Raw genomic sequence first — 10801 nt, 5'->3', positions numbered from 1 at the left:
ACATGTAGCTGTGCTGTACATGTCTAGCAGCTGTACATCGATATGAGATGGTTTATATGATCCTTAGTTTTATATAGGTTGATATTGTCATTTCCACCATTCAAAAAGGTACCATTGGTACTCAGGCCTGTACTGAAGCCATTCTTATAAGATTCAATGAATTGTTGCAGATATTGAGACATCAGCCATGTTTGCTATTGCAGGAGCTCCCCCTTATAAAAGGAGAAACTAAGAGCTTCTCTGAAGCATGTTATAAAATTGTGAAGACTATTTTTTTAATTGATCTACTCTCTCTCACTGACTCTATATTTTTCTTCTCCCCTGCTCACAGGCTTTTTGATGATACTCAGCTTCTTGTAAGCAGTGCTGGTGGTACTTAGGAGCACTTAGCTAAAGCAGTCACTAAAATTGTCAGTACTATGCAAACTGAAGCAGATCAAGTCAAGAAAGGAGCTTTGTCACTTAACTTTGATGATGTTGAGGTTTAAGTTAGCTTTTCTATTCTTTCTTTCTTGCAGTTTATATAATTGTTATTACTTGATGGTGTAAGAGATGTTGCTAATGCTCTGGTTGATCTAACTAATGCCACTCAAGTTGCTTGGGGCAAGAGTGTCAGTCACCCTTTTATAGAGAACCTTAAAAAATTGCTAAGGTAATGGAACATTTGAATTCTTATGCACTTGATGGATCTCCCTTCTTCCTCTCCTTTCCTATGAAAATGGTTGGTAAAGCTATAGTCGATTCTTAAAGACAATTAAGAATGTTCAAAATGAAGCTGCTCATGCAGGGCATTTAATTGCTTGAAAAGACCATTGACTCCTTTGAAAGTGACCTTATGGTAAGGCTTTGACATGTACATACTAGTATATTATGATTAGTATAAATGCCAATTTGTTTATTACAATATTTTGCATGTTGTAAATTACATGTATTATTGAATCTCTATTATTTGTATATATCCTTTAGGAATTCCAATCTTCTAAGCCACCACAATTAGTTAAAGCTAAAGCTACCCCAGAGAAACTTCTCTAAGTCACCCAAGCCATTGCTCTTGCCTCCTCAAAAACAGTCACAGCCAGAAACAGCTGCTAGTAGGTTGATGTATCAGCAGCTGCTAATCTCAGATACCAAGCTGTTCATGATCTCCTGTTGATTAGCAAAGCAGTTGCACAAAACTTTACACAGACTAAAGAACTGGCTGAAAAGTAATGTTACAATTATACAGTACTTTAATTTAGCAAAGTTTAATTTTAATGATTGGTGATCTGCTTTCCTATAATATACCAATGCAATATTATTTTATTAATCATCTTGATTTATGCAGTAATAATTATAGAATTAGTGACCACAAAAATGTGAAAAATGTGCTAAAATAATGTGCCAAATTTGAATTATAACGTTTTAAGACTGATACATGTACATGTACATGTATAAGGTTTATGATACGCTATCACATCAAACTGACTCACATTAATGGGCAAATCAAGAAGTAGTATAGATTTAATTTTAGTTTTATTATTATTTATTCATTATTTACGGGTGTAGGTCATGGCCTGTTTTTAAGAATATGCCATTGCCTATAAAGCTTTGCTGCAGTTCCTACATCACATTGTACTTAAATCAGATAACTCCTCCCTTCGTGTTAAGCTCCTCTCATTCACAAGAGAGGTTGCTAGTGCTGTCAGTGACATTGTTAAGATTACCAGTGAGTTTAAGTAAGGAGCTGGTTTCATTGTTGATATGAGTAATCCTGAGGTCAGAGCTAAACAAGAACTCCTTGCAGCTGCCACCTCTATTGAAGCTGCGTTGATGTATCTTTCAAAATTGTTATTGTTTCATTTCTCACTGATTCAGACCACTGATGCTCATTTGAATTTTGATGCTCAGATCCTTGAGGCTGCCAAGAGCATTGCAGCTGCCACCAAGAGCCTGGTACAGTCGGCTATAGACACTCAACGCGGGAACTGACAGAACAAGGGAAAAGTAGATCTTTCCTTGCCTTGCAGATAGTCTGTGGTCTGATGGACTTGTTTCTGCTGTAAGCTTTTATTAATATTACTATTTGTGTACATGTCAGTACATGTATGTATTTATTTGCTTATAAAATATTATTTTCTCACTTGTAGGCCAAGTTAGTAGCTGAGTTAACCTGTCAGTTATGTGAAGCAGCTAGTGATGTGGTTCAAGGTGAAGGTGATGCACAGGAAGGAAGACTCTTTTGGGGCCTCTAATGCAGTTGCTGCTACTACTGCACAACTCCTTTATGCTGTTTAAGTTATGGCTGATCCCACTCTGAAAATAATAAGAGACTACAAGCAAAGAATATGGGAGAGAGAGATGAATGGAGAAGAGGGACAGTAAGGAGTGAATGGAGATATACAGGAACACGAAGCTGATTGTATTGTTATTATTATTTATTATTGATCAATAGAGAGCTGGCCAACAAGTCAAGAAGGCTACAGAGACACTTGTCAAAGCAGCAAAAGACTCAGCTGACAATGCAATGGAAAGAAAGGTTGATGCATTTGAAGAGTTAATTAGATATGTAAGTCATAAAGATATATACAGTATGTGCATGTATATGTACTGCCTGTAAGGAATTCTTTTGAGAAAAAATGCCATTATTTTTTTATTCAAGGTCAGGACAAATGACCTCCTTAAGCATGTTTTTCCAATATGACTTAAAGGGTAACTACACCCAAAAATTTTTTTCCCTGAAATAAATTGGTAATAAAGAAAAAATCATAGGAAAAATAGCTAAAATTATTAAAAAGTACTGTTTCTATACTAAACCTTGGGTCAAAAGTTGCCTTGCAGCCATCTTGTCAAATCACTTCCTGTAGTGGGCGTGGTCACGCGATGACGTGGATGGGGGAACATTAGCAAGTTTCTGCATTGAAATATTAGCAACTTTAAGGCTGGATTTCTAAGTTCTGCGTGCAAGGAGGCAATTTTAATGAAGTGGACCATATAGAACTAATCAAGAGCTAACTACAAGCAGTTATACTGGTAACAAAATCCGTCTATTTGTAAAAACTGCTAAATGACAAATTTAAATTTGGACTACATAATTTAGCTCTGTATAGCTTCTAATAATTGCAAAAATACCTCTTAGCTGCTTTCTTGCACGCAGAACTAAGAAATCCAGCCTTAAAATTGCTAATATTTCAATGCAGAAACTTGCAAATGTTCCCCTATCTACGTCATCACGTGACCACGCCCACCACCGGAAGTGATTTGAAAAGATAGCTGCAAGGCAACTTTTGACCCAGGAGTTAGTACAGAAACAGTAATTTTTAATAATTTTAGCTATTTTTCCCATGATTCTCTCTTCATTACCAACTTATTCCAGGCAAAAAAGTTTTGGGGGTGCAGTTACACTTTAATTCTTTGTTGTGCCAGTAGTATAGAAACAAGTAAACAACCATCAAAGTCAAAACATCAGAAATTTTTTTATTTTTTGTATTGATCCACATTACCATTTGCATTTCTAGTTGCAACACAAACACATAAAAAGCTACTTGTACATCATCATGTACTTTTAAATGTATAATGGGTCATCTTGAGAACCAATTTTTATTCAAGTACATGAACATGTGGAACATAGTACATGTACATGTACATTTGTACTTCAAGTTGTAATGCAGTGTGAATCAGCCTTTAAGTTCTGACATAATATGCATTGAATTGAGATTTTGTAGCCATTTCTATTGCTTTTATAGAGTACAAGTAACAATAATTTACTTTATTTTAGAGTAAAAATCCAACTCTAATCATGGAAGCTCAAGCACGGATTGCTGAAAAACAGAGAGAATTAGAACTGCTCTACCAAGAACTAATTGGGATCCATCAAAAGAAATGAGTAATTAAAAACCTTTAAAAACAATAGTCACTTTTACAACATTTGTGATAACTTTGGAAGGCGGAAGACCATTACGAGAGACTAGATGATAATTAAGGACAAAAAGAGGAGGGAGAGAAGGAGAGACAGAGACAAGATAGTTAGTAATAATTGATATGTACATAATGATATTAATTATACATACCTCATTATTATATTAACATATTAATTATGATGTTATAGATCTGATACTAAGTTACTGCTTCATTGCCGTTTTCCAAGATAAGCATTCAGATTATAATCAAATTAAATTTTAAAAACATATTTTGATTTCAAAAACATCTTTAATGTTTAGATTTGTTGATGTTCATATGTAATTTAATAATTTTTGAGAAATAGTCAATGGTCAATAATAATAAAGAACAGAAAAATCAAAAGGCAAAAAGAAAAAATAAAAGGTGTAGACCAAGATATACCCAGCACTTAGTCTTGCCCCACCTCTCCTCCGCAAGTAGCAAAGGGACAAGGCGAGACTAACTCAGCACTATTAAGTATAATATTACAATTATTAGCATTATGCCCACAGGTTGAAGCTAGCTATATCATTTGCCTCCACCAAACCATTGCCCCTTAATATGAGTGCTAGCAATAATAATGATGGTCTATCATTTCCCAACTTACTTGCAAAATTAAAAGACAAATAGACTAATTTTAGATCTACTGGCCTAAATTTTTTTCAATAGAGAAAGAAAGATTTTGAATTTTTTACATTCACATTTCATTTTGTGCATGCTAATTTGTTGCATAAAGACTTAATGGATGCAAAGTAGTATAGTTTGAATAAACAAATATAAAAATTTTAGTGTCATGATTTGGCTTTCAATTTTATTGCATTTACTCTGTTTTTTATTATTCTTTAATCTCTGCTCTTGATAGTACAATTTTGTTTATTTTAGTAATAACTGCTAAAATAACATAGGTTACTGAGAGTAGTAGTGTGTATTCCATATAAGGATGCAATCACAAATGTCAATGTAAACTCCTGTCCCACACTGACCAGCATCCTCTAGTAAAATGAAGGAGGAAATAGGAATGGCTTTATTAAGAGCTAGAGTACCTATAATGTCTTTTCCTGCTATTATGGTTCTTGTTTGGGTGTACTTGATGAATATTCAGCTTTATTTGAATGTGTCTGCTAGCAGGGGGATCATAGGAAGCTTTGCAGCATATATTCCTTTAGTTTGCGATATGTTGTATTTTCTCATTGGACTATTAACTGATGTATATATAGGAAGATATAGAGCAATAATGATTGGAATTGTACTTTGTTTCATATCATGGATTACAACTGGAATTTTATTTATCTTAAATAGCTATGGATATCTGGGGAAGATTTGGATTGATCCTGGAGTTATTATTAACTATATTGGTGTCATTGTTTTCAGCGCTAATATAATCCAGTATAATATTGATCAGTTAATTGGAGCATCAGCTAATGAACTAAGTACTATAATATACTGGAATATTGCTGCTATGCCAGTTGCAAACATTATAAGCGATTGGTTACGGCTTACTAGTACTGCTACTGCAGAGTTCACCTATATTATAGTAATAGGAGTAGCACTGTCTCTTATACTGGTGTCCCATTCATTATTTAAAGACAAACTGGAGAATATATCACTGATCAAGAATCCTATCAAACTGATAGTTGGAGTATTGCGTTATGCCAGGAAGCACAAGTATCCTGAAAATCGTAGTGCTCTGACCTACTGGGAGGAAGAGGCTCCCTCAAGACTAGACCTGGGTAAGGATAAATATGGTGGACCATTCACAGAGGAAGAGGTAGAAGATGTGAAGACATTCTTTCGTATGTTACCATTATTCATTGCTATCTTTGGATTTGGACTCATTTCATTTACTTTTCGTGGTGACTGCAACAAGGAGTCATTAGTAGATTGTGAGATGATTACGCTTTATGATATTTTTTCCATCACTATTGTACTCTTATTCTTCATTTATCAGTTCATCATTCGTAGATGTTTCCACAAGTATATACCCAGTATGCTTACAAAAATGGGTACTGGACTTTTCTTTGCTTTATGTGGTTGCATAGTTCAATTATTGATGAAAATATATGCTTTATATTATTCTCTATTGATAATTCAACAAATACTACTTGGAATTTCCTTTTTCCTTATTCTTCCTACTTCATTTGAATTTACTGTAGCACAGTCTCCTGAATATATGAGAGGAATGATGGTTGGACTATGTTATACTTCACTTGCAGTTGGAGATGCTTTTGTTTCTGTGTTGCTTCAGAGTTCTTTTAAAAATGATTTGCATTACTATAGCATATTGTGTTTCCTTCAGTTGCTTATACTGATAATGTTTGTGATACTGGCTAGACGTTACAAGTATCGTGTGAGAGAGAATGAAGTTAATATTGTTCAGATAGTTGATGATCATTATCAGAGATACATGGAACAAGAAGATGAATATGAGAAACATCAAGAGAGTCTTGAGAATGAGATAATAATTGAAGATTAAGTGTACTTAAACCAAGAATTACTATCTAATTTTGGTGCTGTGTATTGTACATGATTATTCATTTGCTTAATTTTAATCAAAGCACTGGCTATGTTTTGTATGTGCCTAATTAATTCAGTTGCCATAGTACTGTGGCAGTGGATTTAAAATTTTGCAATATTGTGTTCCTGCAAGGCATTTGTGGATAAAAAAATTTGGCAAAATGATCTATTTATTCATTGAACAAAGTGTGGCATACAAATTTTCTATATAATTCTATCCATTAAATTAGCAAAATTTAATATTCACAAAATGTATGCATGTAAGTGCTATCTATATTGTATTTTTTGCTAGGCTAAAGTATCACATTTTATACCTTTATATATAATTAATATAGGTCCTATAAGTGCTAATGCCAACTTGCCCAGTTGAGAGTCCTGCACTAGTGAATGTACATATTGTACATGTAAGTACATTTCCTATATTAGTCAAGTGTACAGCATTGTATGTCTACTATCCAATCATCAACTCTATGACTTTTATACTATTACTTATCTCTAAAGTCTTGATTGTAAATGTGAGAGATCTCATTTTTTATGTAAAACTCCTTAAAAACAAAATAATTTAGCATTAAAATATAAAAGATATTTTAAAGCTGTTTGTGACGATGCATCATAGAGTATAAATACACGTATTATAGCTATAATAATGGCCCATTTTTAGTTGGTCATAGCTCAAAAATTACTTATTGGAATCAGCTCAAATTTTCTACGTAGCGTATGGATATCAATATGTAGCTATCACAAATTATGAAAATATAGGTAGTAAATCTAAAGTGCATTACATTAAGATGTATAATGAATAGAAACTACACTGTACATGTATTCCTTTGTCAATGTGGTCAATAGTTAGAGGTGCTTGTGCCAGTACTGTACAGTGTACATGTATAAAATCAACCATCAACAAATCAGAAAAAGGTTTTTTTACACATACATGCATGTATGGAACAAGCTCTGTCACAATATGTACTGGATTAATGGTTGAGATTTTGTAGCCAGTATAAGTAATATATTTTTTAATTTAGAATGAGAACCCAACTCTAACCATGAAGCATGAAATGGAAGCCCAAGCCAGGATTGCTGCAAAACAGAGAGAATTAGAACAGCTCCACCAGGATCTGTCACAAGAAATGAGCAATTAAAGAGATCAACTTTTTTTAAAATACCCAGTTTACCCACCATTATTGTATGTATAACAATGTCTAACAATATTAACAAAATAAATAAATCTACACAGCTATAGCATAACTAAATGTATTGTTTAGAGGCCAGGTCGTTTCTCAGCCTATGAATTTAGTCAGTGGAAATGGCCTGAATTATACACCAAAATGTGAGAATTAAGACAATAAAGCTACAATGAGCATTGGATTTCAGTCTTTGAAGGTGATAACTTCAAAAGGTGAAAGACCATAATGAGAGGCTAAATGGCTATCATAATACTTCCACTACAACTAATCCAACTGAAGGGGGAGGAGAAAGACAGAAGGAGAGAAAGAGTTAAGACAGTTAGCAATGATATGTACATAATGATAATTAATTGTATGTACTTCATTCTACTTCTGCTCAAATGATAGTTTCCTCTACTGTAAAATAAAAGGAACAATTTATAGCGTAATTATAAAGTAATATAAGCATTAATAATATATAATACACACACATACATGTAGTATACATGTACATGTATACCTTCGCATTCTTTCACTGTATTTCTGAGTGATAGTTGTCATCTCTTCTCTCAATTCCTTAATTTCTTTACTTTCCTCATATCAACAGTCTATGAATAATGCACATGCATGTATATGTAAATGTGTTCTCTCTTTCTCTCTTTTCCCTCTACCCCTCCCTCTCTCACTTACTGATTTGTTCTAGTGCTGATATTGCTACTCCTTGTGACAATGACAAATATTGTTGGGCTCTACAGTCTATAATACATGTAAATACAAGATATAAACACATACAATACATGTACATGCACATTAATTTACTATCACTAGAATACATCTTATCATTCCCTTTCCAGAATCCAAGTATCTTTATTACTTTATCTCTCTCTGAATAAAGTCCCTTACACTTTGACACCATCTCACTAATAGTTCTCTTTATCATATATACTCCTCAGTTGTTTCTTTGATTGGGGTACATCTTTATTCATCTCTGACTCCATGTGTTCCAGTAGTTCTTGTAGACAGAGTATCTCTGTATAATATGTCTCCTTCTCTGTCTCCATTTCTTTTAATCTGTTATCATGTTTATCATATGTCTCATTCAATTGTTGATATTAGTTTATCTTTATCTCTCATTGATCTCTAGTCCATGTATCCTGTGCTTGTACGAGGACATTGCCTATTAAGAATCTACAATTAATATTATTATCTATTATACATAATCAAACATATGTTCTTATTTTGTGCTGATTCTAGTGAATTGTTGCTCCAAAATTCGGCTAATGACAAAGGGCATATATTACTGGGTAATTTTTCAAAAATGATTAGGAGAGAATTATCTTTTTGTATTTTTTTCTGATACAAATACATGTATTTATGTTGTGTAGAAAGTTTGAACTAATTCCAATAGAAATTGGATTTTTACAAAAATTTTAAAATTGCTCAAATTGAGCCAAAGACCATGAGCTATAATAGTATAGAGTCCTGTGTAAAATTGTGCTAAAATTAAAAAGTAATAACTTCACCATTATTTTTGTAATTTTTTCTGATATACATACATGTTCTTATGTTGTGTAGAAATTTTCAGCTGGTTCGAATTGAAATTAGATTTTAAAGTTGCTGAGGAATTGGGCTAAAGGCTACAAGCTATGTGGCACTGGGTCGTGGGTCAAATTTCACGAAATTTAAAAAGTAAAAAAATTCCATTTTAAAAATTTTATCTGATACATAAAGATGTCCTTACATTGTGTAGCAAGTTTTAGCTAATTGCACTCAAGTTTGAATTTTTTATAATTTCTCAGAATTACTCAAAAAATTGGGCCAAAGTCCCTATACTATTTATAGTACAGGATCACAAGCAAAATCTCATCAAAATTGAAAACAAAAACTTTCCGTTTTATATTTATTCTGATAATATACATATTCTTGTGTAGAAAGATTGAGCTCATTATTATCAAAATTGGATTTTTTATGAATTTTTAAAATTTACTCCAAAAGACCACATAGGCTGTAGTACAGGATCTTTGGCCAAATTTTGCTAAAATTGAAAAGTAATTAATTTGTCATTTTGTAACTTTTTCTGATACATATACATTTTTTAAATATTGCACAGAAAGTTTGAGCTGATTCCGATCAAGATTAGGGTTTTATATGAATTTTTAAAGTTGCTAATAAATCACACCAAAGATCATGGGGGTCTCAAGCCAAATTTTGCCAAAATTGAAAGGTAGAGAATTTGCCATTTTTTGTAACCTTTTTTGATACACATTTATAATCTTATGTTGCTTAGAGAGTTTGAGCTGATCCTGATCAAAATTGAATTTTGTCATGAATTAATAAAATTTACTTCTAAATCAGGTGAAACATATCATGGACTATAGTACAAGGTCTTTTGCAACATTCTGTCAAAAAGGTAACTAGGAGTGTAGAAAGTTTGAGCTGTTTCTGACAAATGTTTTTTTGAGTACTGGCCATTTTAAGAGAACACCAAAATTAAAAAAATATGCAAGGCTATTTGTCCCCTTAAAATATAAATATAGCCCAAGGTCTTTTTCAAAAATTGACTCTAAAATTATACCTATTTTAATTATATTTTTTGATAAATATTATTGATGCCCTTCTGCTATGTGGAAACTTTGAACTAATCCCCCAAGTTCAATTTTTTTTAATTATGGCCATTTTAAAAAAATATTGTAAAAAAGCTTAGATTTTTACAAAATTTTTCAAAACTGTTTTTTTTAATTCTCTTTGTGAGGACGGCCCCCCATCAATTGCTATGTATGAATTGACAATAAGACAGAGGACAGTCAGATTTCTCATCATGCATGCAGTTATATCAGTTCACAAAATAATAGCTACATGTGCATTAGTAAAAGGGCCTCATTGAGTTATATTATTGTGTAGTAAATAATTTATTATTATTATTATTATTATTATTATTATTATTACTGATTGTGTGCAAGTTGACAACAGCAAAATAACAATTATCATGTTATATAGAGAAAAAAATCTTTTCTACCAAAATTTTAAAATTGTCATACAAAAATACAAAACAAGATCTAAATAAAATGCTACTCTTCATTGTAGTGGCACTCTTGTTTGTACAAGTTAAAATTATTCTGTATCAGTACCAATTGAATACAGTCATTGACAACATAATCATAATCAATAAGATACTTGTTATAGAACCACAGACCTTTTTTCATTTGATT

At 32.4% G+C, this 10801-nt stretch overlaps 2 long non-coding RNA genes across 5 annotated transcripts; one reads left to right on the top strand and one right to left on the bottom strand.

Moving 5' to 3' along the window:
- Nucleotides 1–291: 291 nt before the first annotated feature.
- Nucleotides 292–3992, top strand: LOC109586531 (uncharacterized). 3 transcript variants are annotated; one of them, XR_002187076.1, is made up of 6 exons: nt 292–652; nt 732–838; nt 967–1205; nt 1546–2038; nt 2127–2545; nt 3755–3992. It is a non-coding gene; the product is annotated as an uncharacterized LOC109586531 (long non-coding RNA). The 3 variants fall into 3 exon arrangements; XR_002187077.1 differs by having other exon boundaries at nt 292–838; nt 2127–2357; nt 2432–2545; XR_002187075.1 differs by having other exon boundaries at nt 292–838.
- A 3615-nt stretch (nt 3993–7607) lies between these two features.
- On the bottom strand, nt 7608–8724 carry LOC109586530 (uncharacterized). Of its 2 annotated transcripts, XR_002187074.1 has the most exons (5): nt 8412–8724; nt 8283–8348; nt 8113–8200; nt 7974–8009; nt 7608–7886 (listed from the first exon to the last, which is right to left on the bottom strand). It is a non-coding gene; the product is annotated as an uncharacterized LOC109586530 (long non-coding RNA). The 2 variants fall into 2 exon arrangements; XR_002187073.1 differs by having other exon boundaries at nt 8283–8724.
- Between the last annotated feature and the right edge of the window lie 2077 nt (nt 8725–10801).

This window comes from Amphimedon queenslandica, unplaced genomic scaffold (genome assembly GCF_000090795.2).
Source record: "Amphimedon queenslandica unplaced genomic scaffold, v1.1 AMPQUscaffold_12849, whole genome shotgun sequence".
Lineage (NCBI taxonomy): Eukaryota > Metazoa > Porifera > Demospongiae > Haplosclerida > Niphatidae > Amphimedon > Amphimedon queenslandica.
The sequence above is the reverse complement of the archived record's forward strand: the minus strand, read 5'-3'. Positions and strand labels throughout refer to the sequence as shown.